At 47.0% G+C, this 25712-nt stretch overlaps 1 protein-coding gene across 13 annotated transcripts in view; it reads right to left on the reverse strand.

Annotated features, from left to right (window-relative positions):
- Positions 1-25712, reverse strand: part of BAZ2B (bromodomain adjacent to zinc finger domain 2B) — a 1256112-nt gene that overhangs the window by 743560 nt on the left and 486840 nt on the right. The window lies entirely within an intron of this gene.

Raw genomic sequence — 25712 nt, forward strand, 5'->3', positions numbered from 1 at the left:
GTATTTTCCACACTTACAAAGTCCGGTGTAATGAGGCTGGAGCTCGTTGTGGCACCTCTGCTCATGCAGAGGTGCCCCCACACACAGGCACATGCACCCTGCCCTCTGGGCTAGGAGGGCCCACCATAGGGGTGACTTACTGTGGCCTGGTGCAGTGACCTGTGGTGAAAGGGTGCATGCACCTTTTCACGCAGTCTGCAATGGCTGGCCTGCAGAAACATTTTGCATGGGCTCCCATGGGTGGCACAATATACATGCTGCAGCCCATGGGGAACCCCTTGTGCTCCAGTGCAGTGAGTACCAAAGTACCAAATACTAGGGACTTAGATGGGGGCACTAATATGCCAATTAAGGGGTGGGCAAAGTCCTAAGCAACCAAATTTAGAGGGAGAGAGCACAATCAATGGGTTCCTGGTTAACAGGATCCCAGTGAAAACAGTTAAAGCATACTGACAGCAGGCAAAAAGTGGGGGTAACCATACCAAAAAGTGAATCTCCTACAAGGATGATTTGAGTCCTGTCATTCTTGATCTTCTTGAGAACTCTCAGCAGAAGTAGTATGAGTGGAAAGGCATTTGGAGGCCTAAGCACCATTCAAGACAAAAAGCGTGTCCAAGTGATAGTCACCTTGGAAACTCCAATGTGCAAAACTGCTGATATTGTGTGTTCTATTTGAAGGCGAAAGGATCTAACCCATGCTCTCCACACTGCTGAAAAGAGACCTTGCACCACCTCCAAATGGAGACCCCATTCGTGATTGCCTAGGCATCGACGGTTGAGTTTGTCCGCCCTGGCATTCAAAGAACCTACCAGGTGTTTCTGTTCCAGCCATATTCAGAGACGCAGGACCTACTGACATAGAATTCATGGCCCTACCACACCCCGTATGTTGCAGTATCACATGGCGGTTGTGTTGTTGGAGAACACCTGCACTATCTTTCCATTGATAGAACGAGGGTGTGCTTTCAATGCTCATCAGATCGCAAGGTTCTCCTGCAAGTTGAAATGGAGTTTGGATTCTGCAGGTAACCTGTGTCCTCTGATCTCTACCTCTCCCAGATTTCAGCCCCATCCCCAGAGTGATGCATTTGTCACAACTGTGAAATGTGGTTGAGAAAGAAAGAGGAGTCTGCTTCTGACCCACCTGCCAGGGGGTAGACAAAAAGGATTGCAGCAAGCTCATAGGCAACGTACCATCCCTGTAAGTACCCGGTGGTAAGAAAATACAAATAAACAACAATACTGCTATTAGGTTTCCATAAGCGTGCAACTTCACCAAAGCTCCTGCTGCAAAAAGAACTAAACAGGGCTGAGGCAGCCCCACTGGAAAACACTCAAAGAGGCGGTGCACTGCAATATAAACAAATAAATATATAGAATAAGCAAAAGGAGAAGTCCAATGCCCTGACAGTGCAGATGATTAGTACTTCTTTAATAGTATCCGTAGATGAGATGTGTTAGGACAAAAAATAAAGTAAAACAGCCTTGTGTTCTTGCATTTCCGTAGGCAAATTGAATAATACTCAGAGTGAACAGCCAACGCGTTTCGCCCAATAAAAGGGCTTCTTCAGGGCTGTAATACAACCAAAAACAGATATGTATACTATGACATCAATTGCATAAAAGATATAGTTACAAAAGTAAGTGTAAGAATACAAATTACGGAAGTGAATAAGAAAATGCTGTGTACCAACACGCTGATAGAAGTGATGAGCCCGTGCAGGTATCAAGATGGACAGCGTGTACGTCAGTTCTTTTCCACAACTTCCCGCGCCAGAAGCACAGAGTCATAGAAGAACCAACCAATACACCTTTAACCTCTTTGACTGTTTGGAGTAAAAACACTTTCATGCCTATAAGAAAGGCAAAAGTTGCCAAAATCAAAAATATACATATGTACACATAGAAACCTATATACATATATATACATATATCCACATGAGAAAAAATTTCCCCAGAGCGGGGAGGCTTGGGCGGGTGTAAGGAATCTGCAGCTAGATAGGGTCTCTACCAGATACCTCGTTACCGAAGGTAAGTAACTTGTTCATCTGATAGAGACTTCTAGCTGCAGCTTCTTTACCTTAGAATAGATACCCAAGCTATAACCCATGGTGGTGGGTCTGAAGGAGATTTTTTTTTCTATTAGGAAGTCCTGCAAGACAGAACGGGCAAAATGCCCCTCTTGTCACCTGGCTATCCAGGCAGTAGTGTTTCACAAACGTGTGTAAAGAAGCCCACGTTGCGGCCTGACAGATGTCCACCACCGGTACGCCACGTGCTAACGCAGTGGTAGCAGCTTTCCTCCTAGTGGAATGAGCTCTCAAGCCCTCAGGAGGCTGCTTCTTCGCCAAAGCGTAGCATATTTTTATACAGAGAACGACCCAGCGCGAAATGGATCGTTTCTGTACTGCCCGACCCTTCTTTGCACCAACGTACCCCACAAAGAGCTGGTTGTCCACCCGGAACTCTTTAGTGCGGTCAAGGTAGAACGATTACGCTCTTTTTGGGTCCAGTCGATGGAGACGCTCTTCTTCCTTAGAGGGATGCGGTGGTGCAAAGAAGGTGGGCAGGGTGATATTTTGACCCAGATGGAAAGGGGTCACCACCTTGGGGAGGAAAGAGGCACGAGTTCTTAACACCACCTTGTCAGGATATATCATGAGATAAGGTGGCTTAGAAGATAAAGCCTGCAGCTCACTCATTCTCCTGGCAGATGTAATTGCCACCAAAAAGGCTGTCTTAATAGTGAGCAGCCGGAGAGGACAGTTATGAAAGGGCTCGAAAGGAGCACACATAAGGAAGGTAAGAACAAAATTAAGATCCCACTGGGGCATAACGAAAGGCACAGGCGGGAACAGATGTACAAGCCCTTTCAAAAACCTCTGTACTATAGGTGATTTAAACAGAGATGGTTGATCAGGCAACTGAAGAAAAGCCGATAAGGCTGCAAGATAGCCCTTAAGAGTCCCCAAGGAGGAAACCTGCTGGGCGAGAGACAAAATAAGCAAAAGGATGTTAGATAGAGAAGAAGAAAGAGGATCAATAGACCTCTCTGAACAATAAGAAACAAAACGTTTCCAACGGCATGCGTAGATCGACTTAGTAGAGGGACGCCTGGCTGCCAGAATGACATCACAGACCTCAGGAGGGAGGTCATAAACCATCAACTGTCGCCGCTCAATCTCCACGCATGAAGGCGCAGAGTTGACAGGTTCGGGTGGAGAACCTTCCCCTGCTGCTGCAACAGAAGATCCACCCGAAGAGGCAGCCTGATTGGAGGACCGATACTCATTTTGAGAAGCTCTGGATACCAAACTCTCCGTGCCCAATCAGGAGCCACAAGGATTACTTGGGCCCGGTCGTTCTTGATTTTCTTGAGAACTCTGGGCAGAAGTGGTATAGGCGGAAAAGCGTACAGGAGGCCTGAACTCCACTCGAGACGAAAAGCGTTGCCTAGCGATAGCCCCCTTGGAAACTCCAACGCGCAAAACAGCTGACATTGCGCATTCTCTGCGGAGGTGAACAGATCTAACCAAGGCTCTCCCCACTGTTGAAAGAGTCCTTGCGCCACCTCCGGATGGAGACACCATTCGTGATCCTCTAAGCATTTTCTGCTGAGTTCTTCTGCTCTGGCGTTCAGAGATCCTGCCAAGTGTTGAACCACCAGGGTCATGCCCTGCTGTTCCAGCCATGTCCAGAGGCGTAAAGCCTCTTGACAAAGGGTCCACGACCCCACACCGCCCTGCTTGGTGCAGTACCACATTGCGGTAGTGTTGTCCATGAACACCTGCACCACCTTCCCTTTCACAACAGGAAGAAATGCTTTTAATGCTAGCCGGATCGCCCGAAGCTCCAACAAGTTGATGTGGAGCCCGGATTCCGCCGGGGACCAGTGACCTCTGATCTCCACCTCCCCCAGATGGCCGCCCCATCCCAGAAGTGATGCATCTGTCACTACCGTTAGATCTGGTTGGGGAAGGGAGATGGGTCTGCCCTTGACCCACTCGAAGTTCACTAACCACCACTGCAGATCTTCCGCAGTCCTCTCCGAGATCTAAACCAAGTCGGTAAGATTTCCTGACGCTGTGCCCATTGGAATTTCAGGTCCCACTGCAGAGCCCTCATGCGCCATCTGGCATGCTTGACCAACAGGATGCAGGAAGCCATGAGTCCCAGCAGCCTCAAAGTCTGTCCCAGCAGCCTCAAAGTCTGTCTCACCGAGATCCAGGATAGAGGCCGAAACATCAGAATCATAACCTGAATATCCTGAACCCACTGATCGGGAGGATAAGCCCGATACTGCACTGTGTCCAGAACAGCTCCAATGAAAGAGAGCTTCTGAGAGGGAGTCAGGTGTGACTTCGGCACATTATAGTGAACCCCAGCGAATGCAAGAGGTCCGCAGTCGTCTGGAGGTGGGTGACGAGAGCCTGGGGCATAGGAGCCTTCAACAGCCAATCGTCCAGGTAGGGGAAGACTGAAATCCCTGACCTGCGCAAATGAGCTGCCACCACCACCATCACCTTTGTGAACACCAGAGGGGCACTGGTGAGACCGAATGGAAACACGGTAAACAAAGTGCTCGTGGCCCCACTTGAACCGCAGGTAACGCCTGTGGCTTGGCAGGATAGGAATATGGAAATATGCATCCTGCAAATCCAACGCTACCATCCAGTCTCCTTGGTCTAGGACAGACAAAACCTGAGCAAGAATGAGCATCTTGAATTTCTCCTTCTTGAGGAAGAGATTGACGTCCCTTAAATCCAAAATAGGGCGAAGGCCTTTGTTCTTTTTGGGAATCAGAAAGTAGCGGGAATAACAACCACTGCCTACTTCTGATATCGGGACTCTTTCTATGGCTCCCTTGGCCAAGAGAGCCGTAACTTCTTCACGGAGCAAAGGCTAGATGGTCCTCCATCAGCCATTCCTTTGTCGGAGGGATAGAAGGAGGGAAAGACTGGAAGGGAAGGGAGTAGCCCTTCCGTATGATCTGCAGGACCCACTTGTCCGTGGTGATGGAAAGCCAGTGAGGGAGATGAAAACGAATCCTCCCTCCAACTGGACGGACGTGTTCCCGCAGAACCACACTAGGAGGGCTTGGGCGCAGTGGAGGGGGGCTGTGTGGCGGCTGACCTCTGGGTCTGATATTACCGCGACCACATCCTCTTCCGGGATGCTGTGAAGCCTGAGGACGGTGGCTAAACTGTGGCTGGCGTGGTACCACGCCCCTCCCGAAGCCTCGGAAGGGGAGAAAGACAGACTGCTGTCGTGCCGGCGCTGAAAGGCCCAAGGATCTGGCCGTGGCTCGAGAATCCTTGAACCTCTCAAGCGCGGAGTCTGCCTTTTCCCCAAAAAGGCGAGAGCCATCAAAGGGCATGTCCATCAAGCTGGACTGGACATCCCCTGAAAAACCAGTAGAACGTAGCCAGGCGTGGCGACGTAGGGCCACTGACGATGAAATCGCTCTGCCCAGTGAGTCGGTTGTGTCCAAGCCACACTGGATTGTAAACTTGGCTGCATCTCTCCCACCCTTTACATCCTGGGTGAGTGTCCCGTACGCCCTCCGGGACCTGGGGCAGCACTTGCGCCAATGTATCCCATAAAGTATCGGAATAACGGACCAATAGGCAAGAGGTGTTTACAGACCTCAATGCCAGGCTGGAGGAAGAAAACATCTTCTTCCCAAGCTGATCCAGCCTCTTGGATTCCGTATCCGGGGGAGCGGAAGGGAAGGCACCACGGGAAGTAGAGGCTTGAACAATCAAGCTCTCAGGAGTGGGTTGTTGTGTCAGGAAACTAGGGTCGCTGGGAGCGGGTCTTTGGCGGCGGCCGGCCGACCGTCCTATTCACAGGAGCCCCTGTGCTGGGTTTGGACCACGTACCCAGAAGGACGTCTGTAAGAGCCTCATTGAAGGGCAACAACGGCTCCGATGTTGACACCTCCGGCTGAAGCACTTCTGTCAGGATATTCGTCCTGACTGGCACCGTAGGCAAATCTAGGTCCAAGACCTCAGCTGCCCTACGCACCATCATAGCGAAAGAAGCCCCCTCCTCTATAGCCACATTAGGAGGAGAGAGCATACTAGTATCTGGAGATGTGTCCAGTCCACTGGCCTCCCCTAGATCCTCATACCAGTCCTGCTGCAATCCTGATTCTAAAGGGTCCTCAGACCCCTCCCATTCGTCTCCTGCGTTTGGCTGTTTCAAATAATGCTCAGACAATGATCTGGGCCGAATCGGCTCTGGAGTCGATGTCGTACGACGTCGCTCCGGCTCATCCGGAATAAGGATGGGGCTGCCACCGAATGCGAGGAAGAGGACTTGGGGCTCCGGGAGCGGTGCCGCGACCTCCTCCTACTGCGAGACCACCGCGGAGTCGCGCCGACCGAAGATGAATGTCAAGCCGCAAGAAGCTTAAGGGATCTCTCCCTCAAGGCCTTCGGCGCCATGGCCAGACAATCGGAGCACGAGGTGGAATCGTGGTCCTTGTCCAGGCACCAAAGACAAACTCTGTGCAGATCCGTCACCGACATGGTGCGATGACGGGCACCACACGGCTTGAATCCTGTCTTTCTCGAAGACATGACTCCAAACAGCCAAAAAAGCGTTGACAAACCATAGAAGCAGGGCAGCTCTTTCCAAAACTGCGCTTAACCGGCGCGGAAGGAAAAGAACTGACGTACGCGTGCCGAGACAGCGTCTATATAGACAACCGTGACTTCATAGACGGCTCCAACGACGCTGACTACGCACGCGGAGCTGGTCGACGCACGCGGATTTGACCGACGCCGTCCGACGGTGCGCGCGCAGGGTACTGCTCAGAAAAAACTCCGGATTCGAAGCTGAGACCAGGGAATTCTAAGGTAAGGAAGCTGCAGCTAGAAGTCTCTATCAGATACAAAGGCTTTGAGGAGATCAATAAAAAAAGAATACAGGCTAACTGATAAACGACCAATTGAGATACTTTCTAATCAGACATGTATCATGCAAGCCTGCGTGGAAAATGTAGACAACCCCAGAGGAATACCTTGTGGAGGCTAATATATTTAACTCTCAGATAACAGACATTCACGCTTAAACTTAAGAATCTGAGATCAACTTACAAAGGTCTAGGTGCACAACTCTGAAATTTGTTCTATTCTCAGAAATGTCACTAGCCTGGGAGAGTTCAAGAAAAAGAAAAAGTGAAAACAAGTCAATTTAAAGAAGCATACCTACTGTAATTGATTATTCAGGACTACTCCTTCCCCCTGTAGAGATATGGCGCAAAAAAAAAAAAAAAGAAGGCTACAAACCCTGTTAAAGCCTCTAACTTGGCAACCACCCAAGAATCCCTCTATCCACTAACCATGGATCTCCACAGCTGGGGTAAGGGATAGACTTAGTTAAGATCTACCTTCAACATTCAATTGTGCTACTAAAGTGCTCACGTTAGAAGATAGCATGTTGGAAATTATTTAAATAAAGATGTTAATAAACCCAGGAAGCATTGCTTTTGTGTCCCACAGACAATAATGCTAGCTGCGTAGATTGCAAAGATGTACCACAGCCTTTCCTCCCAAAAGGATTGAGCACCTTACTATGTCTCTTTGACAGCATTGATATTGTGGTGCTGTAGGATGACATCTCTTCACTGCTGATACAATCACTGAATCCAGCAGATAGCTTCCTCTTTTAGAACCAGCTCAATAGAGCAAGTACCTCCCCTTCAGCAGAATGCAAGCATGGTAACTGTAGGTGACAGAGTGAACAGAAAGAGGTGGGAGGCGGAAGGGAGGGGCCCATATGCTACCTCGAGACAGAGGTAAAGCAGTTTTGATAAGTGGGAGCGGGGAGGAGGAAGATGGTCGCTGTAGCCTTTGACAACCCTTGTTACCACCACACTCCCTGGTGCTGTGAAAAAGATCTTGTAGAGCTGCTACGCAAGCTTCAAAGGCTATCATCAATAAAAAACACAGGACACTGGAACATCCCCTGAACTTGCTGGTGAAACTGGCGAGCAGTTGAAGCCAATCCCATGCACTGAGTCCTGGCCAAACTTGTATGAAGCTCCAAGGCAGATGATGCCGCTGCAACATTTCTGTGAAGAGGTAAACTGTATTCTTCTTTACAGACAGTAGCAGTTCAACAACCTCTCTAGCGTTCCAAATAGACATGAAGGAGTAAACTTCCTCAGTGGGAGAACCTGAAGGACACTCCACGTTCACTTCAGGGGAATATATCCAAATCCCTGGCATTCTGCAGAGTCAATCACAGCCATTAATGTAGAGAGGAGAAGCATGGTTTGCCTCACTGCTGTCTTCATTGGCATAGTGAAGCATATAATGCTTATGATTGGAGTCTGAATCGCAGCCAAAAACCTCAACAAACCTGGCAAATATTCCTTACGAGACAAGGCTAAGTACGGGATCTCTTCTTCCACCGACTTCTAAGATTTGTATTTGGAAATGAGCTATCTGGCTTTCTCATACAGAAAATCTGCCACTTTTAGTAACGATGTCTATGTCAGCACCTGTGACATTAAAGATGGCACCAGAGCTACCATCAAGTCCTTCGGCAGAGGAAAAATTCAGCTTGCATCAGAACAAAAAATATCAGCAAGAGACTGAATAAAGTCATCCAGCACACCAGGGATGGAGCTGCTGCTGGAAGTCTAGTAGACCACAAAGGCTTCTTGGGGCTCGCAGGTACACCAGAGGGAGCTGGTGTGGGGCAAAAGAGGCCCAGCATAGTCTGCATGACAGTTACACTCTGAGTGGGGTCAACCACAAGGACTGAAAACCTCAGAAATGGAAAAATAGCAAAGGGAGGTCTGAGCCCAGCGCCGAGTCAGACATTGGTTTCATCTCCAACACAACAGGCTCTGAGGGTAGCGTCAAGCCTGGAGTTGGAGGGCGAAGCTGTCAACTGAAGACCAGCCCCTCAAACAGTTGTGATGTCGAGAAGCTGAAGAATTCTATTGCAATGTTTAGCATGCTTCTTCTAGGGAACTTGTCTTCAGAAGCAGATTGTTTCCAAGATCTACTGGTCAAAGGCCAGGACATTGATCATAAACAATGATGGGCCCGATGGTTTCTAAAAACCACTCAATGAAGAGCTTCATCTTCCGCTCAATAAATGCCTTGGCATGCATAGGACAACATTTTGCACATGGCATGGAATTTACTTTGTGCCCCTAGCACCACAGACTACTTCTTGAGGGTCTCAGAGCAAAATCTGTTTGCGAAAGGAGCAGCATAGATCAAAAACGCTCACATTTTTCAGAGAAGACTCACAGTCATGCACTGAAACAAAGATAAGTTATGAGGAAATGTCTAAGACACAGCAATTCCGGATCAATGTCAAATGCGGTGTCGTATGCTGAGAAGGTCCTGGAGCTGAGCCATGGCCGAGGCTCCAGCCATCGTTGTAGTATAGCTATTTTAACTTCCTAGATCAAGAGAGGTTTAGAGGGGATTCAAGATGTGAGGAATATGCAGGCAGACATACGCATCAGAAGTGAATCATCATTTGGAATGCAAATAACCGATGGGACCTTCCTTAGAGCTAGCAATGTGGGGTGGTAAACACTTCAACATCGAAGTTCTTCTAGAAGCATGTGTTGATGTAAAGTGTACGGATGTTGAAAGCAGAGATGCCAAAAGGTACAATGTCAAACAATGTGATTCAAAATATCATAACATCAAAGGTGTTCTTGACAGTGAATCTCTTTTTATCTTTAATGTAGCAGAAGTGAGCAGCATGTATCGGTCTTTGCCAATTACTATATAGTCTTCTTCCTCTTCTTGACATTGATGCCATCAACCAAGATTGCAAATGGCAGAAATTACAATTGTGATGGTCCTTTGCTTTCCTTCACTCCCTGGATCTCCCAATTTGGGGGTCCATATAGGATGAGCGTGGATTTACAATACAAGGCACACCATGCCCTAGCAACTCTGATTCACCTGCAGTTCTCTGTACCTTAGTATTAAGAGGGAGCGCTCAGGCATTCATCTGAGGTGGATTTCTTCTCCAGCTTTCTTAGTTTTCTTTGGTATTTGCTGACAGAACTCACAAAAGCCATGCAGTTCACTGGAAGCATTTGTTCTTCAACACGGAGGGCAACTGACAAACAGGGAATGCATGACTTTATTTCCGAGTGGAAAAAAAAAGCAGAAGGTATCTGGCTTTCCTCTGAAAGTTTCCCTAAATGTGAAATGAAAGAGGAAACATACATTTCTTGGAGAAAAATACCCCGTCAGTGATCAAGGATCCTTCTCACAGGAGCAGAAAAGAAAATTCTAGTTCGCTGGCAACTACAATAACAATGCATGATGGGGAAGAGCACGGTTCCTAAAAGAGCAGTGTCAATTTTAAGCTTCCTGATGCTACTTGCTCTGTTGCTGCATTTTACCCGGCATATTATGGCTTCTTTTAGTTATGGGCAGCAACAGCAGGTAATATAAAAGACTTGCTGCCAAACTTTTTTATTAAAACAGATTAAATTTACAAAATTCAGCCATAAGGTCCTTTCTAAATCTTCCATAGAAGTTGCACCTTCTTTTATCTTGGTAAACTATATAAATCAAGCAGCTTGGAAAAAAAAAGAAAACAAAACAATGTGGTGGGGAATTGTTGTGTAGCATTTGCCTCAAGGGGTAGACGAGACAACGGCGCCCCCTGCCCCCTTTAATATTCATCCCACCCATAAAACCCCTCATTCAGAGAATCATCACTAACCAAGCTACATGGCATTGATGTCAAGTGGAAGACATACAAACTTGTGCACTTTTCTGATCACATTTCATGTTTCTTGACCAAATTGGCAGAGTCCATCCCAGCCTTTAAGGGAGAGCTGGAGGCTTTCCCTGAAGCGTCTGACTCATATTGAATAAACCAAGTCCTCAAGGCACACACAGAGAGGGGTCCTTGCACTATTTGGGGCATGGTAACTGACACAAAGAAATGCCCCATATAACTGTAATTTACACTCCCTTGTGAGACACTCTTCTTAAAGGCATGTATTGTTGGGACAGATTAGTCCAGCCCTGGACTACAGAGGTGTGAAATTTAATAAAATAGCTACTTTTCCATGGGACAGGTTGCTTCATTAATCTACTTGTCTAGTAAAAAAACAAAAAAAAAATGAAAATGTCACTTACCCAGTGTACATCTGTTCGTGGCATCAGTCGCTGAGATTCACATGGTATGCATTAGCTCGCCATCTGGTGTTGGGTCGGAGTGTTACAAGTTGTTTTTCTTCGAAGAAGTGTTTTCGAGTCACTGGACCGAGTGGCTCCTCCTTCTGTGCTCATTGCGCATGGGCGTCGACTCCATCTTCGATTGTTTTCCCCGCAGAGGGTGAGGTAGGAGTTGTACTATAGTAATAGTGCCCGCGCAATTTAGTGTGTAAGTATGTACCTATTAAAGGTTTAAATAATATATATACAAATGTACAAAATTGAAGGTAACTTCTGAACTGCTACAGGCTTCCGGGGAGGTGGGTGGGCCCATGTGAATCTCAGCGACTGATGCCACGAACAGATGTACACTGGGTAAGTGACATTTTCAGTTCGATGGCATCTGTCGCTGTAGATACACATGGTATGCATAGACTAGTAAGCAGTTATTTCCCCATAAGCGGTGGATTAGCCTGTAGGAGTAGAAGTTGTCTGAAATAGAGTTCTTAATACAGCTTGACCTACTGCGGCTTGTTGTGCGGATAGCACATCTATACAGTAGTGTTTGGTGAATGTGTGAGGCGTAGACCATGTGGCTGCCTTACATATTTCATGCATTGGTATGTTTCCTAAAAAGGCCATTGAAGCACCTTTTTTCCTGGTTGAATGTGCCCTGGGAGTAATGGGCAGTTGTCTTTTTGCTTTAAGGTAGCAGATTTGGATGCATTTAACAATCCATCTGGCTATACCTTGTTTTGATATTGGGTTACCTGCATGAGGTTTTTGGAATGCAATAAATAGCTGTTTAGTCTTTCTGATGTTCTTTGTTCTGTCAATGTAGTACATTAATGCTCTTTTGACATCTAATGTATGTAGTGCTCTTTCAGCCACAGAATCTGGCTGTGGGAAAAAAACAGGTAGTTCTACCGTTTGATTTAGATGGAACGGTGAAATAACTTTTGGTAAAAAGTTTGGATTAGGTCGTAGGACGACCTTATTTTTATGTATTTGTATAAAAGGTTCCTGTGTTGTGAACGCTTGAATTTCACTTACTCTTCTCAGAGATGTAATGGCGATGAGAAAGGCAACTTTCCAGGTTAGGAATTGTATTCCGCAAGAGTGCATGGGTTCGAAAGGTGGGCCCATGAGTCTTGTTAGGACCACGTTTAGGTTCCATGAAGGAACAGGTGGTGTTCTTGGTGGTATAATTCTTTTAAGACCTTCTATGAATGCTTTGATGACTGGTATCCTATACAAGGAAGTTGAATAGGTAGTCTGCAGGTATGCAGATATTGCTGCAAGGTGTATTTTAATAGAAGAGAAGGCTAGCCTTGCTTTTTGTAAATGGAGCAAGTAATTTATTATATGTTTTGGAGTTGCGTCTAGTGGTTGTATCTGATTATGATGGCAGTAACAAACAAATCTTTTCCACTTACTTGCGTAGCAGTGTCTAGTGGATGGCCTTCTGGCCTGCTTTATGACCTCCATACACTCTTGGCTAAGTTGTAAGTGTCCGAATTCTAGGATTTCAGGAGCCAGATTGCTAGATTCAGCGATGCTGGATCTGGGTGTCTGATCTGTTGGTTGTGTTGCGTTAACAGATCTGGTTTGTTCGGCAGTTTGATGTGGGGTACTACAGAAAGATCTAGCAGTGTTGTGTACCAGGGTTGTCTTGCCCACGTTGGTGCTATTAAAATGAGTTTGAGTTTGTTTTGACTCAATTTGTTCACTAGATAAGGGAGGAGAGGGAGAGGAGGAAAAGCGTAAGCAAATATTCCTGACCAGTTCATCCATAGGGCATTGCCTTGGGATTGCTTGTGTGGGTATCTGGACGCGAAGTTTTGGCATTTTGCGTTCTCTTTTGTTGCAAATAAGTCTATCTGAGGTGTTCCCCAGAGTGTGAAGTAGGTGTTCAGAATTTGTGGGTGGATTTCCCATTCGTGGACTTGTTGGTGATCTCGAGAGAGATTGTCTGCCAGTTGATTCTGGATCCCTGGAATAAACTGTGCTATGAGGCGAATTTGATGGTGGATTGCCCACTTCCATATGTTTTGAGCTAATAAGCTTAACTGCGTTGAATGTGTTCCTCCTTGTTTGTTTAGATAATACATCGTTGTCATGTTGTCTGTTTTGACAAGGATGTATTTGTGGGTTATGATTGGTTGGAAAGCTTTTAGTGCTTGAAAAACTGCTAATAATTCTAGATGATTTATATGCAGTTTTGTTTGATGTATGTTCCATTGTCCTCTTATGGTGTGTTGATTGAGATGTGCTCCCCACCCTGTCATGGAAGCATCTGTTGTTATTACGTACTGTGGCACTGGGTCTTGGAAAGGCCGCCCTTTGTTTAAATTTATACTGTTCCACCATAGAAGCGAGAGGTAAGTTTGGCGGTCTATTAACACCAGATCTAGAAGGTGACCCTGTGCTTGAGACCACTGTGAGGCTAGGCATTGTTGTAAGGGCCTCATGTGCAGTCTTGCGTTTGGGACAATGGCTATGCATGAGGACATCATGCCTAGGAGCTGTAGTATTGTTCTTGCTTGTATTGTTTGATTTGGAGACATGTGTTGAATGACTCTGTTGAAATTGTGAATTCTTTGTGGAGTTGGCGTTGCTACTCCTTTTGTCGTGTCTATTATGGCCCCTAGATATTGCTGGACTTTGCTTGGCTGAATGTTGGATTTTGCAAAGTTGACGGTGAACCCTAGTTTGTAGAGGGTTTGTATAACTTGATTTGTGTGGTTTGAGCATTGTGTGAGCGAACTGGTTTTGATTAGCCAGTCGTCTAGATACGGGAATACATGTATTTGCTGCCTTCTGATGTGTGCAGCGACTACTGCTAGGCATTTTGTGAATACCCTTGGAGCGGTTGTTAAGCCGAAAGGCAATACTTTGAATTGGTAATGTATTCCTTTGAATACAAACCTTAGATATTTTCTGTGTGATTGATGTATTGGTATATGGAAATATGCGTCTTTGAGGTCTAGGGTTGTCATGTAGTTGTGTTTTTTGAGCAATGGTAACACTTCTTGTAGTGTGACCATGTGAAAGTGGTCTGATTTGATGAATGTGTTTACTACTCTGAGGTCCAGAATTGGTCTCAGTGTTTTGTCCTTTTTTGGTATCAAGAAGTACAGTGAATAAACTCCTGTGTTTATTTATGTGCTTGGTACTAATTCTATTGCATTTTTTTGCAGTAATGCTTGAACTTCTATCTCTAGAAGCTGTGAATGGTGTTTTGATAAATTTTGTGATTTTGGTGGTATGTCTGGAGGGAATTGCAGGAATTCTATGCAATAACCATGTTGGATAATTGCTAGGACCCATGTGTCTGTAGTTATTTCCTCCCATGCTTCGTAACATTGACCTATCCTTCCCCCCACTGGTGTTGTGTGGGGGGGGGTGAGTGACGTGTGAGTCACTGCTTGTTGGTAGTGGTTTTGGGGCTTTGAAATCTTCCTCTATTCCTAGGGAATTGCCCTCCCCTATACTGGCCCCGAAAGCCTCCCCTGTACTGTCCCTGGTAGGTGGACGGTGCGGACTGTGAGGTACTGGCTTGTGTGGCCTGACCCCGAAACCCTCCTCTAAAAGGTGTTTTGCGGAAGGTGGTATAAGATCCTCTGCTCTGCGGGGAGTAGAGTGCGCCCATGGCCTTGGCAGTGTCCTTTTTGAGCTTTTCTATGGCTGTGTCGACCTCCGGACCGAACAGCATTTTTTCGTTTACTGGCATGTTAAGTACTGCCTGCTGAATTTCTGGCTTGAATCCAGACGTTCTGAGCCATGCGTGCCTACGGATGGTAACCGACGTATTAATGGTCCTTGCGGCTGTGTCTGCTGCATCCATAGAGGAGCGTATTTGATTGTTGGAAATGTTTTGACCTTCTTCAACAACCTGTTTTGCTCTTTTTTGTAGATCTTTTGGGAGATGTTCAATGAGATGCTGCATCTCATCCCAGTGGGCTCTGTCGTATCGCGCTAGCAGCGCTTGTGAGTTTGCGATGCGCCACTGGTTTGCTGCCTGGACAGCGACTCTCTTCCCGGCTGCATCAAACTTTCTGCTTTCTTTATCTGGGGGAGGTGCATCCCCAGAAGTGTGTGAATTTGCCCGTTTTCTGGCAGCCCCTACCACCACAGAATCTGGTGGCAGCTGAGAGGTGATGAATACAGGGTCCGTAGGAGGCGCCTTATATATTTTTTGTCCACTCTAGGCGTTACTGCCCTGCTTTTGACTGGCTCTTTGAAGATCTCCTTTGCATGGCGAAGCATGCCTGGGAGCATAGGCAGGCTCTGGTAGGAGCTGTGGGTGGAGGAGAGGGTGTTAAATAAAAAGTCATCCTCTACTTGTTCAGAGTGTAGTTCCACATTATGGAACTGAGCTGCTCTAGCCACCACTTGTGAATAGGCTGTGCTGTCCTCAGGTGGTGATGGCCTAGTTGGGTATGTGTCTGGGCTGTTATCAGACACTGGTGCATCGTACAAGTCCCACGCGTCTTGATCTTGGTCATCGTGGCTCATGGCGGTGTGAGCTGGCGAATGTGACGGGGTGTAAGTTGGTGAAGCCGGAGTTACAGGTGGAGGCGAGGGAGGAGGTGTTACCGTCTTTGCTGTTTGTTGCTGAGGAGCCTCTCGTGCTACAAACTGAAGTGTTCTCTTTCTTTTGACAGGTGGAAGGGTACTGATCTTCCCTGTCCCCTGCTGAATAAAGATACGCTTCTGCGTGTGATCCACTTCAGTGGATTGCAGTTCCTGTTCGAATCTGTGTCTTTTCATTTGTGAAGACATAGAAAGTTCTTCAGTATAGGAGCCTGAAACTGGGTCTGTTGGTGCTTTTTTCGGCTCCGAAAACCCTGTTGTTTGTTTTTTCGGCTCCGAGGTAACCTTCCTCTTCTTTTGTGCCGAAAAATCTTGGCCTCTATGATCTTCGGCGCCACTGTCTCGGCGTCGATCCGTGTCGACACCGAACTCTCGGTGTCGATGCTTCTCTTTAGCACTCTCTCGGTCCCGAGGAGGCTGCGTGCCGGTGTCTCGACCGGAGTCGGACGATCTCGACACTGAATGGGCCTTTTTCGGTGCCGATTGTTGGTCACCGTGAATTTGGGTTGAGCCATGGCCGGTTGGCAGTGGCGTCCCCTGGGCCTTTTTGCCTTTTTTAATTTCTGATCTCGACGTCTTACTCACTGTTTTTGGATGGTCGAGTTCGTCGGAGTCTGAATCCTGGATGGAAAAGGATTCCTCCTGTTCCTCTTCTGTCTCGAACTGTCGATGCTCTTTTGGCGTGGACGCCATCTGCAGTCTTCTCGCTCGACGGTCGCGCAGAGTTTTTCGGGACCGGAACGCCCGACAGGCCTCACAGGATTCTTCGCTGTGCTCGGGTGACAGGCACAGGTTACAGACCGAGTGTTGGTCCGTATAAGGATATTTGTTGTGGCATTCAGGGCAGAATCGAAACGGGGTCCGTTCCATCGGCGTTGTTCTCCACGCGGTCGGGCCGACTAGGCCCCGACGGTGTGCCGAAATCTACCCCGAAGGGCACCGAAGCGCTTCGATGTTCAATGCGTTGTCGTATGTGTTTATCTCGAACCGGATCGCAACGATACCGTCGAAAATCTTCCGTTTTCAGCTATCTTTCCGTTCCGAAACTCGGAGCGACAGGAACACGTCCGAACCCGATGGCGGAAAGAAAACAATCGAAGATGGAGTCGACGCCCATGCGCAATGAGCACAGAAGGAGGAGCCACTCGGTCCAGTGACTCGAAAACACTTCTTCGAAGAAAAACAACTTGTAACACTCCGACCCAACACCAGATGGCGAGCTAATGCATACCATGTGTATCTACAGCGACAGATGCCATCGAACACAACGTTTCCCTTTGGTGCCATATAGCGTGGCAACAAATTATGGCAGCAATCTCATTATGTAAGAACTCTGATAATAGCCTCTCTGATTATGCCAGGGCTAATACTATAGCAGGGCCTGAATACTAGCAATTTTAAGCCCTACTATAGCAAACTCCTTCTTTTGCCACCTCTCCATATATCTACATACTGGGGATGGAGGAAGCAGTAAGCAATAGCTCAAAGCAGGAATGCCTTCAAGTCTGTGCAAACTGACTAAAAGTACAAGGTACTTACTTTCAGTAATGATATATCTGGTAAAGACATATTCTAGTTGCAGATTCCTTACCTTTGAATTTCCCCAGGCGTCAGACTGGATCCACAGATTTTTTCTTCAAACAGCAACACTGTGCGCCGCTAGGTGACTCTGCAGGGGGTCATTGGCGTCGTGGTTATCGTGATGACGTTTCGGTCGTGTATAGGCTGAAGTCAGTTTCTTTTCACGACTTTCCACACCAGTAGCACAGAGCCATGAAGAACACTGAGAATGATGTGCCAAAACTAGGGCCCTTAAAGTGAAGTACCTGTCCCTGGAAATCAGTTCACGGTGTGGGGAGGATGTGCGGGTCGGTAAGGAATCTGCAACTAAAATATGTCTCTACAGGATATATTGTTACCGAAGGTAAGTAACTTGTGCTTCTGATAGAGACTTTCTAGTTGCAGATTCCTTACCTTTGAATAGATACCTGAGCAATACCATCCCAGTGGTGGGCTGTGAACTAAGATCACACCAAAAAATTCTGCAGGACCCAATGGCTAAAATAGCTGTCCATGCGGACCCGACTGTCCAGGGAGTAGTGCTTGGTGAACGTATTTAAGGATGCCCACGTTGCGGCCTGACACCAAGGGCTGAAACTCTGTGTTCTAACGCTGCGGTAGCAGCAGTTGCTCTGGTAGAATGAGCACGCAAACCCTCAGGGGGTTGCTTTTTTGCCAAAGCGTAGCACATCTTGATGCAGAGTTCTACCCATTGTGAGATGGTCCTCTTCTGCACTGCCTTTCCTTTCCTTGCACCTAAATATCCCACAAAGAGTTGATCGTCCACCCGGAACTCTTTGGTACGATCTAGATAGAAATCCAATTCTCTTTTTGGATCCAGACGGTGGAGTCTCTCGTCCTCATGTGAGGGATGTGGGTGTGTGTAAAAAATAGGCCAGGTGATAGATTGGCCTACGTGAAAAGGCGTTACCACTTATGGAAGAAAGGAAGCCCTTGTACGAAGCACCACTTTGTCAGGATGCACTGCTAGGAATGGTGGCTTTGAAGAAAGAGCGTGAAGCTCTCTTACTTTGTGAGCAGAGGTGATGGCAACCAAGAAGGCTGTTTTAGGTGTTAAGAGCTATAAAGGACAATTGAGGAGTGGCTGAAAGGGGCACACATGAGGTATGTGAGGACCAAGCTTAAATCCCATTGGGGCATGATGAATGGAACAGGAGGGAACATCTGAGTGAGGCCTTTAAGAAACCTCCCAACAATGTAAGATTTGAAAAGAGAAGGTTGGTCTGGTAGCCTTAAGAAGGCAGAGATGGCAGACAAATAACCCTTGAGGGTTCCCAGAACAGAGCACTGCTGGGCAAGAGAGAATAAACAGGAGAACCTCTGAGAGAGGTGCAGAGAGGGGATCAACAGATTTGTTGATGCACTATGCAACAAAGTTCTTCCAACTACAGGTGTATACCATTTTGGTGAACTTACTGAGAAATGTTAAGTTCTCACTTGTGTATCGAAGATTTATAAGCATTCAAATGCCAAATATCCAATGATGTTCCTTAAGGAATTGCAAAAGTACTCTGAGATATGTAATCAAACTTGAAGTTTATTAGACGATAAGGAATAGCTTCATATTGTGCAACAAGTAGATGAGGCGTAGAACATAGTAGGTACTCAGCCAACACGTGTTTCGCCCTATGGGGTGAGTTCGCCAGGGATTTCTCAAGGCATAGTTGTGGTTCATTTTCACTTATAACAATGTACTAAGTATTAGTGAGATGGTGGTCAATCCGTTTAACTGCTATAACAGCCTAATGGGGAAATTCAATCAGTTGCGTCCGTCGCCACCTTAGGGGGAATATATATATATACCATTTTGGTGGAAGGACGCCTGGCTGCCAAGATGACATTACAGGCTTTGGGTGGAAGGTCAAAAGCTGTCAACTGTCGCCACTCAATCTCCATGCAAGGAGGCGGAGAGTGGACAGGTTCGGGTGGATAACCGTCCCTTGTTGCTGCGACAGAAGATGCTACCGAATGGGCAGTCTGACCAGAGGATTGATGGCCATGCTCAAGAGCTCGTGATACTGGACTCTTCGTGCCCAGTCCGGAGCCACCAAGATAGAGAGCCCGCCAGATGTTGAACCACCAGGGAAATGCCCTGGCGTTCCAGCCATGTCCAGAAGCGAAGAGCCTCTTGAAAAAGAGTCCACGACCCCACTCCGCCCTGTTTGTTGAAATACCACATGGAGGTGGTGTCGGTGAACACCTACACTACTTTCACTTTGAGAGAGGGAAGGAATGCTTTCAAAGCAAATCGGATCCCCCAGACTACTCCGGAAACCAAAGGCCTCTGATCTCCGCCTCTCCCATGTGGCTGCCCCATCCCAGGAGTTATGCATCTGTCACTACTGTGAGATCTGGTTGGGGAAGGGAGAGGGATCTGCCCTTGACCCAATCTGGATTCGACAACCACCACTGCAGGTCTTTTGCAGTTCCCTCTGAGATCTGAACCATATCGAAGAGATTCCCCTAATGCTGCACCCACTGGAACTTCAGGTCCAACTGCGGAACCCGCATATGTCATCTTGCATGTTGGACCAGCAGGATGCAGGAGGCCATGAGACCCAGCAACCTCAGAGTCATTCTTATCGAAATCCAGGATAGAGGCGGAAACATCGGTATAGCCCGAACATCCTGGACTTGCTTTTCGGGAGGATAAGCCCGAAACTGCACTGTGTCCAGAACAGCTCTGAGAGGGAGTGAGGTGTGACTTCAGCACGTCGATAGTCAACCCCAGTAAATGAAGGAGGTTCGCCTTAGTCTGGAGGTGGGAGACAACATTCTAAGATTTGTCAGCCTTCAACAGCTAGTCGTCGAGGTATTGGAAGACTGAGACCCCTAACCTGCGCAGATGAGCTGCAACCACTACCATCACTTTCGTGAACACTAAAGGGGCACTGGTAAGGCCAAAGGGGAGCACAGTGAAGGGAAAGTGCTCATGACCTACCATGAATCGTAGGTAATGTCTGTGGGCCAGCAGGACAGGAATATGGAAATAACATCTTGAACTTCTCATTCCTGAGGAAGCGATTGAGGGACCGGAGGTCTAGGATAGGGCAAAGACCCTTGTCCTTTTTGGGCACCAGAAAGTAGTGGATAGCAGCACGACCTACTCCTGGCACAGGGACCCTCTCTATGGCTCCCTTGGCCAGGAGAGCCTTGACTTCCTTACAGAGAAGTGCCAAATGATCCTCTGGCAGGCGATCGAATGATGGTGGCATGGCTGGAGGAGAAGTCTCGAAGGTGAGGGAGCAGCCCCTTCGGACGATCTGTAACACCCAACTGTCTGTTGCAATGGATTTCCAGTGAGGCAGATGATGGCGAATTCTGCCGCAAACTGGTCCCGAATGTCCCAACGGACTAGGAAGGTTCGGAGGCAAAGTAGGGAACAGGGTGGACTGGGCGGCCCAACTGACTCCCTGATCCACGAGGTTGGTGGAAAACGCGTCTGCACAGGGGCTGTGCAGCATGCGTGGGTCTGTGGCTCGGACGCGGTTGTTTGCCTCTTCCATAGCCACGAAAGGATCAAGAGGTGGACTGAGGGGGCGAGGAGCGGCTGCGAGGCCAAGGGACCGAGCCGTAGCCCGGGAATCCTTACAGCGCCTGTGCGCTGAGTCCGCCTTATCTATGAAGAGACAAGTGCCATCAAAAGGCAAGTCCATCAAGGATTGCTGGACATCCCCTGAAAAGCCAGACGTCCTCAACCAGGCGTGGTGTCTCAGTGCCACTGTAGATGCAACCAATCTGCCTAGTGAGTTGGTCGTATCCAGTCCACAACGGATCATGAACTTGGCTGTGTCTCTCCCATCTGTCCTAGCTTGGGAGGGAACATTCCGGGCCTCTTCCGAAACTTGGGGCAGCACCTGCGCAACCATATCCCAGAGAGTATGGGAATAGCAGACCAAAAGGCATGCAGTGTTCACAGGACCACAGCACTAGACTCGCAGAAGAAAACATCTTCCTCCCTAAGTTGTCCAGTCTTTTTGATTCCCTGTCAAGGGGAGTGGTAGTGAATGCACCAGAGGATGAAGAAGCCTAAGGCTCTTAGACGTAGGGTGTCGGGTGAGGAAATTTGGGTCATTCTGCACAGACTGATGGCAGCGGACAATCGTACAATTTATTGGAGCCCTTGTGCTGGGTTTGGACCAGGTCCCCAGTAGGACGTCTGTAAATGCTTCGTTGAAGGGAAGAAGGGATTCAGAGTTGGAGGCCGCAGGCTGAAGCACTTCTGTCAGGAGCTTAGGCCTGACCTCCACAGAAGGAAGTTTGAGGTTCAAAACCACAGCTGCCCTTCTCACCACCATAGAATAAGACGCTCCTCCATAGCCACGGTACAGGGAGAGAACATGCCAGTGTCAGGCGTGGTGTCCAACCCACTGGCATCACCCAAATCCAGCACCCAGTCCGGTTCAGGTTCAAGCTGGTCTTTTAAAGGGTCCAGCGACCCCTCTACACTATCCCCATATCCATAGCCATAGTAATAAGGTTCAGGATCAACCCTGGGCACAGCAGAGTCCATGGAAAACGGTATCTGCGACGAGCAATGTCATTTCGGCTCCGGGTTGTCGGGAATGAGTATAAGCAGGACGCTGATTGTGGGCCCAATGCGTTGACGTCTGACACAGTGCCGGGGAAGGTTGCGTTGGAACGACCAGCATCAGGGCGGATCCAGAGGTACCTTCTGGAGTCAGGACTGAAGTTGCTGACTTTGAACCCGAGTGGGCCTTCACTGACTCCAGTGGGCGCAAAGCCGAGGATGGGTCAGGCTGCCCAAATATGAGGCACATGGCCTCATAGAACTCCTTTAGTTGGGCAGGGGTAGCCCCGGATCCCAGAAATTCAGTGAGGTGCGGAGCAGACCCAGATTGAGGCTCCGAACACAGAGGCCTAGAGCGACGACACTCTTCCCGCATCGCGTCGTGCGAGCGACGGGGTGAAGTCGAAGAACGTTTCGCCGCCGCCTTCTTACCCGAATGTCCAGATGACATGGACGAAGAAGAATGGTGATGACTCTGTGACTGGTCTCCTCGAGTTTCGGACCACCATGAGCTTTAGGGACCGCTCCCTCTAAGCTTTCGGGTTCATTGCGTGACACTCTGAGCACAACATTGGGTTGTGGTTGCGCTCCAAACACCAGAGGCACACGAGGTGCTGACCCGTCACCAACATCATGCGGTGACAGGAGTCGCAGGGCTTGAATCCAGTCTTACGGGACATCCCTTGACGTATCAAAACTCATCAGAAACGAATTAGACAAAATGTTGCAGTTAATCAAAAAATGACTGGGGAAGCTCTTCTCTGGATCTGTGCGTAGGCTGGTGCAGAAAGAAAAGAACTGGCGTCAGCGTGCCGGGGTTGCGCCTATATACGACTGCAACGTCATCGCAGCGACCACAACGCCAACAACACCTGCGGAGTCGACTAATGCCACCTAACAGCACGTCGGGGTACTGCTCAAAGAAAAAATCTCTGGATCCAGTCTGACGCATGGGGAAATTCAAAGGTAAGGAATCTGCAAATAGAAGTCTCTATCAGATTGCATGGTTTAAAGATTTTCACCAGCGCTTCTCTAATCTTTTCCCATATCAAGAAAGGTTGGAAAATTACTTCTGACAAGTACAGAAGTAAAGGTTCTTCCAGGGTTGGGGAAAAAAGTGGCTGAAGGGAAAGTGAACTTGTAATGATTAACACATTATTGCATGAGCAAATCTACACATCCATATTTGCTTGTGCTAAAATACTGTTCGCTAATTTGTTTCAGGATTACGATTTCCTGGTCTACTTATGTAAATTATTGCGAATTCATGAAAGCCACTAACGTAAAGACATACACCATGGGTGCACTTTTGTGACTTTCTTTAGGAATTGGGCCCCCAATTAGGTCTGGCGTTAACCAAGACATTTAGTTTTTTATTAAAATTCTATTTTTCCCTCTGTCCATCTCCTGGCTGGCTTTACTGTGAGTGACCACATTCTGCTCTTCCACAAGGAGCAGAGTGGAAACCAATGTAGTTTTGTTCAGTGCCAGGAACTACTGTGGCAATTTTGAGACCAACATTTTTTATCTTGCTTTTTGCCAATGTTTGTTACAATGATGAGGGCCTCACAGTTCCCACAACAGTAAAGTCTCACAAAAGCCATGTCAAAACAAAACACACATTGGCAAAACAAAAAAACTGACCACTAATGTCGGATCAGCTGGTTTTGCCAGTGCGCGTTTATTTTCATGTTTTCCATAATTTTGTTGAAAATCATTACACCAATTTTTCCATTATGAATATATCTGGGAAATAATAGAATGCATCAACAGTTTACTAAATGATGCTTTAAAGAAATAGTACCTACATTTCACAGTAATTTAGCAAACGTTTTTGGTCCTACTTGCATTCCTTTCTGAACATTTTATTTTCAAAGCAAAGAATCATCAATCTTGCTTACGAGCTTCCGCAAACATTTGCATCTACTCAGAGAGCATTCGGGGTGTAGTAAACGTAGCCTCATATTGTTAAACTTTTCAAACATGTGTACATACATTTGTGTTTTACTAAACCACTGTCAGTAGTGCAGTAGGACCACTCAACATTTATTTAGATTGCTCAACCTAAGCATAAAGGCTGTGCATTAATGAACCATAAATACAACTTCAAACAGCATTAACAAAAGGACACAAAGATTACCTACCCTATAAGGGGAGATCCATAGGGTTTGTGCTGCAGGGGGCTGGACCTACTTGTCCCAAGGACAAAACAGACATGAAAAACTTGTTGCCCTTGACCCCCAAACAATATGTCCCAGGAGTCGAACCATAGGAATTCCACATCCCTGCGGATTAGTCTAATTATCAGCACTAAAATAAACAGTCTACCCTGTTTATTGTATGTGGGACAAACGCTCATGTTGCCATTCACACACCAAAACCTAAAGGAAATATACTCTCATCTTTTCACCTTCATATGGGAGGGCAAATCTTCTAGAATTGCAAGGCCACTGTTTTAAAGGGACAGGCGAAAGGATGATGCTTCCAGAAAGATAAGGGCTGCTCAGATCCCATTTGCCATATAATGGGTTAAAAGCACTTAAGGAAAAGCCTTTGCTAACAATCAAAGAAGCACTTTCTCCTACCCCATTACAACATTTTCTTTAGTTACGTCCACATCATGGACCAAATAAGGATGCACACCTTCGAAAAGTTAACATCCATCCCATTTCCCCTAAACTTCTGACACAGAATCCCGATTTTCCACTGATACGCCCATTTTCAATCCTGAAGCTTTGGGTCCATGCAGAGTCCATGAATTTTTGAATAGCAGAACCCTAAAAACTAGAAAGGAGAGTGAAACCTCATACCAAATACACAGAAGAGATAGATTTAAACTAAAACAAACTCAAGGTACATGCAAATGAATGGCTCCAACCGAAATGGCATTTCCAGCTTATATCAAGCTTGAGATACAGGCACAAACACAGTATGACAATTATATGATGAAATGGGACTTTCAAGGAACATAGATAAGAAAGAGAGAGAGGCTATTTGGCAAAGAGCAGCAATAGCTTTCATCTGTAATAAATACCACGACAGTGACTACTTTTGGAAGCAGAAAGCTTCACCTCCACTGCGCTTCTGTGGACAAAGGGCTGGGGTATTTACGTAGTGGAGAAAATAACTGCATTACTACCAGTTAACATGCTCAAATTTGAAAAGCCTTGGAAGCCATTCAAGACCTAAATAAGAACTCGGATTGGGGGTTGGAAAATGTCACATCATGTTCCCCACTTGGTAAGAAAGTGCTGGTATCATAAAATGTCTTGCACCTCAGAACATGAGCCCACCGCTCTTGAAGAAACGTTGAACACCTAATGAAGAAAAGACATTTGTGGGCCACAAGCTCACAATTTCCCTGAGATAATGATGTGTCAGCTTTGTCATCCTCCCAGTGAGAAGTATGGGCTTTAATGTTTCACCCCCATTCTCCATATGTCATCCATTGGGTTTTTTTCCTCTTCAGTGGCATTACAATGCACCACTGTTGGAAGGTTTATACTATGTGCTTAAAACCCAGAAGATAAAATCGGAGGTCAAACATTTTGCTTTTAATAGTCATCAGTTATTATTTGTTATTTGAATTTACAAGTGCCAAACTGGTTCTGAAATTGTAGAAAAGGAAAGTGTAGGGTCTACTCACATGTTTACTGTTTTTGACTATCAATGAAGATTCAAAGAAGCAGAACAAAGCCTCAGATGTGAACGCAACCTAAGCTATGAGAAGATTTCCAAGAGCACAAACGGAGATCTGTAAACTCTTTTCAGGCAGCTTAAGGTACCCTTTAGTTCTTCTAATGTCACACTAAACATCAAACATACAGTTAATTCTTGGCTCA

The sequence above is a fragment of the Pleurodeles waltl genome, chromosome 3_1 (assembly GCF_031143425.1).
Source record: "Pleurodeles waltl isolate 20211129_DDA chromosome 3_1, aPleWal1.hap1.20221129, whole genome shotgun sequence".
Lineage (NCBI taxonomy): Eukaryota > Metazoa > Chordata > Amphibia > Caudata > Salamandridae > Pleurodeles > Pleurodeles waltl.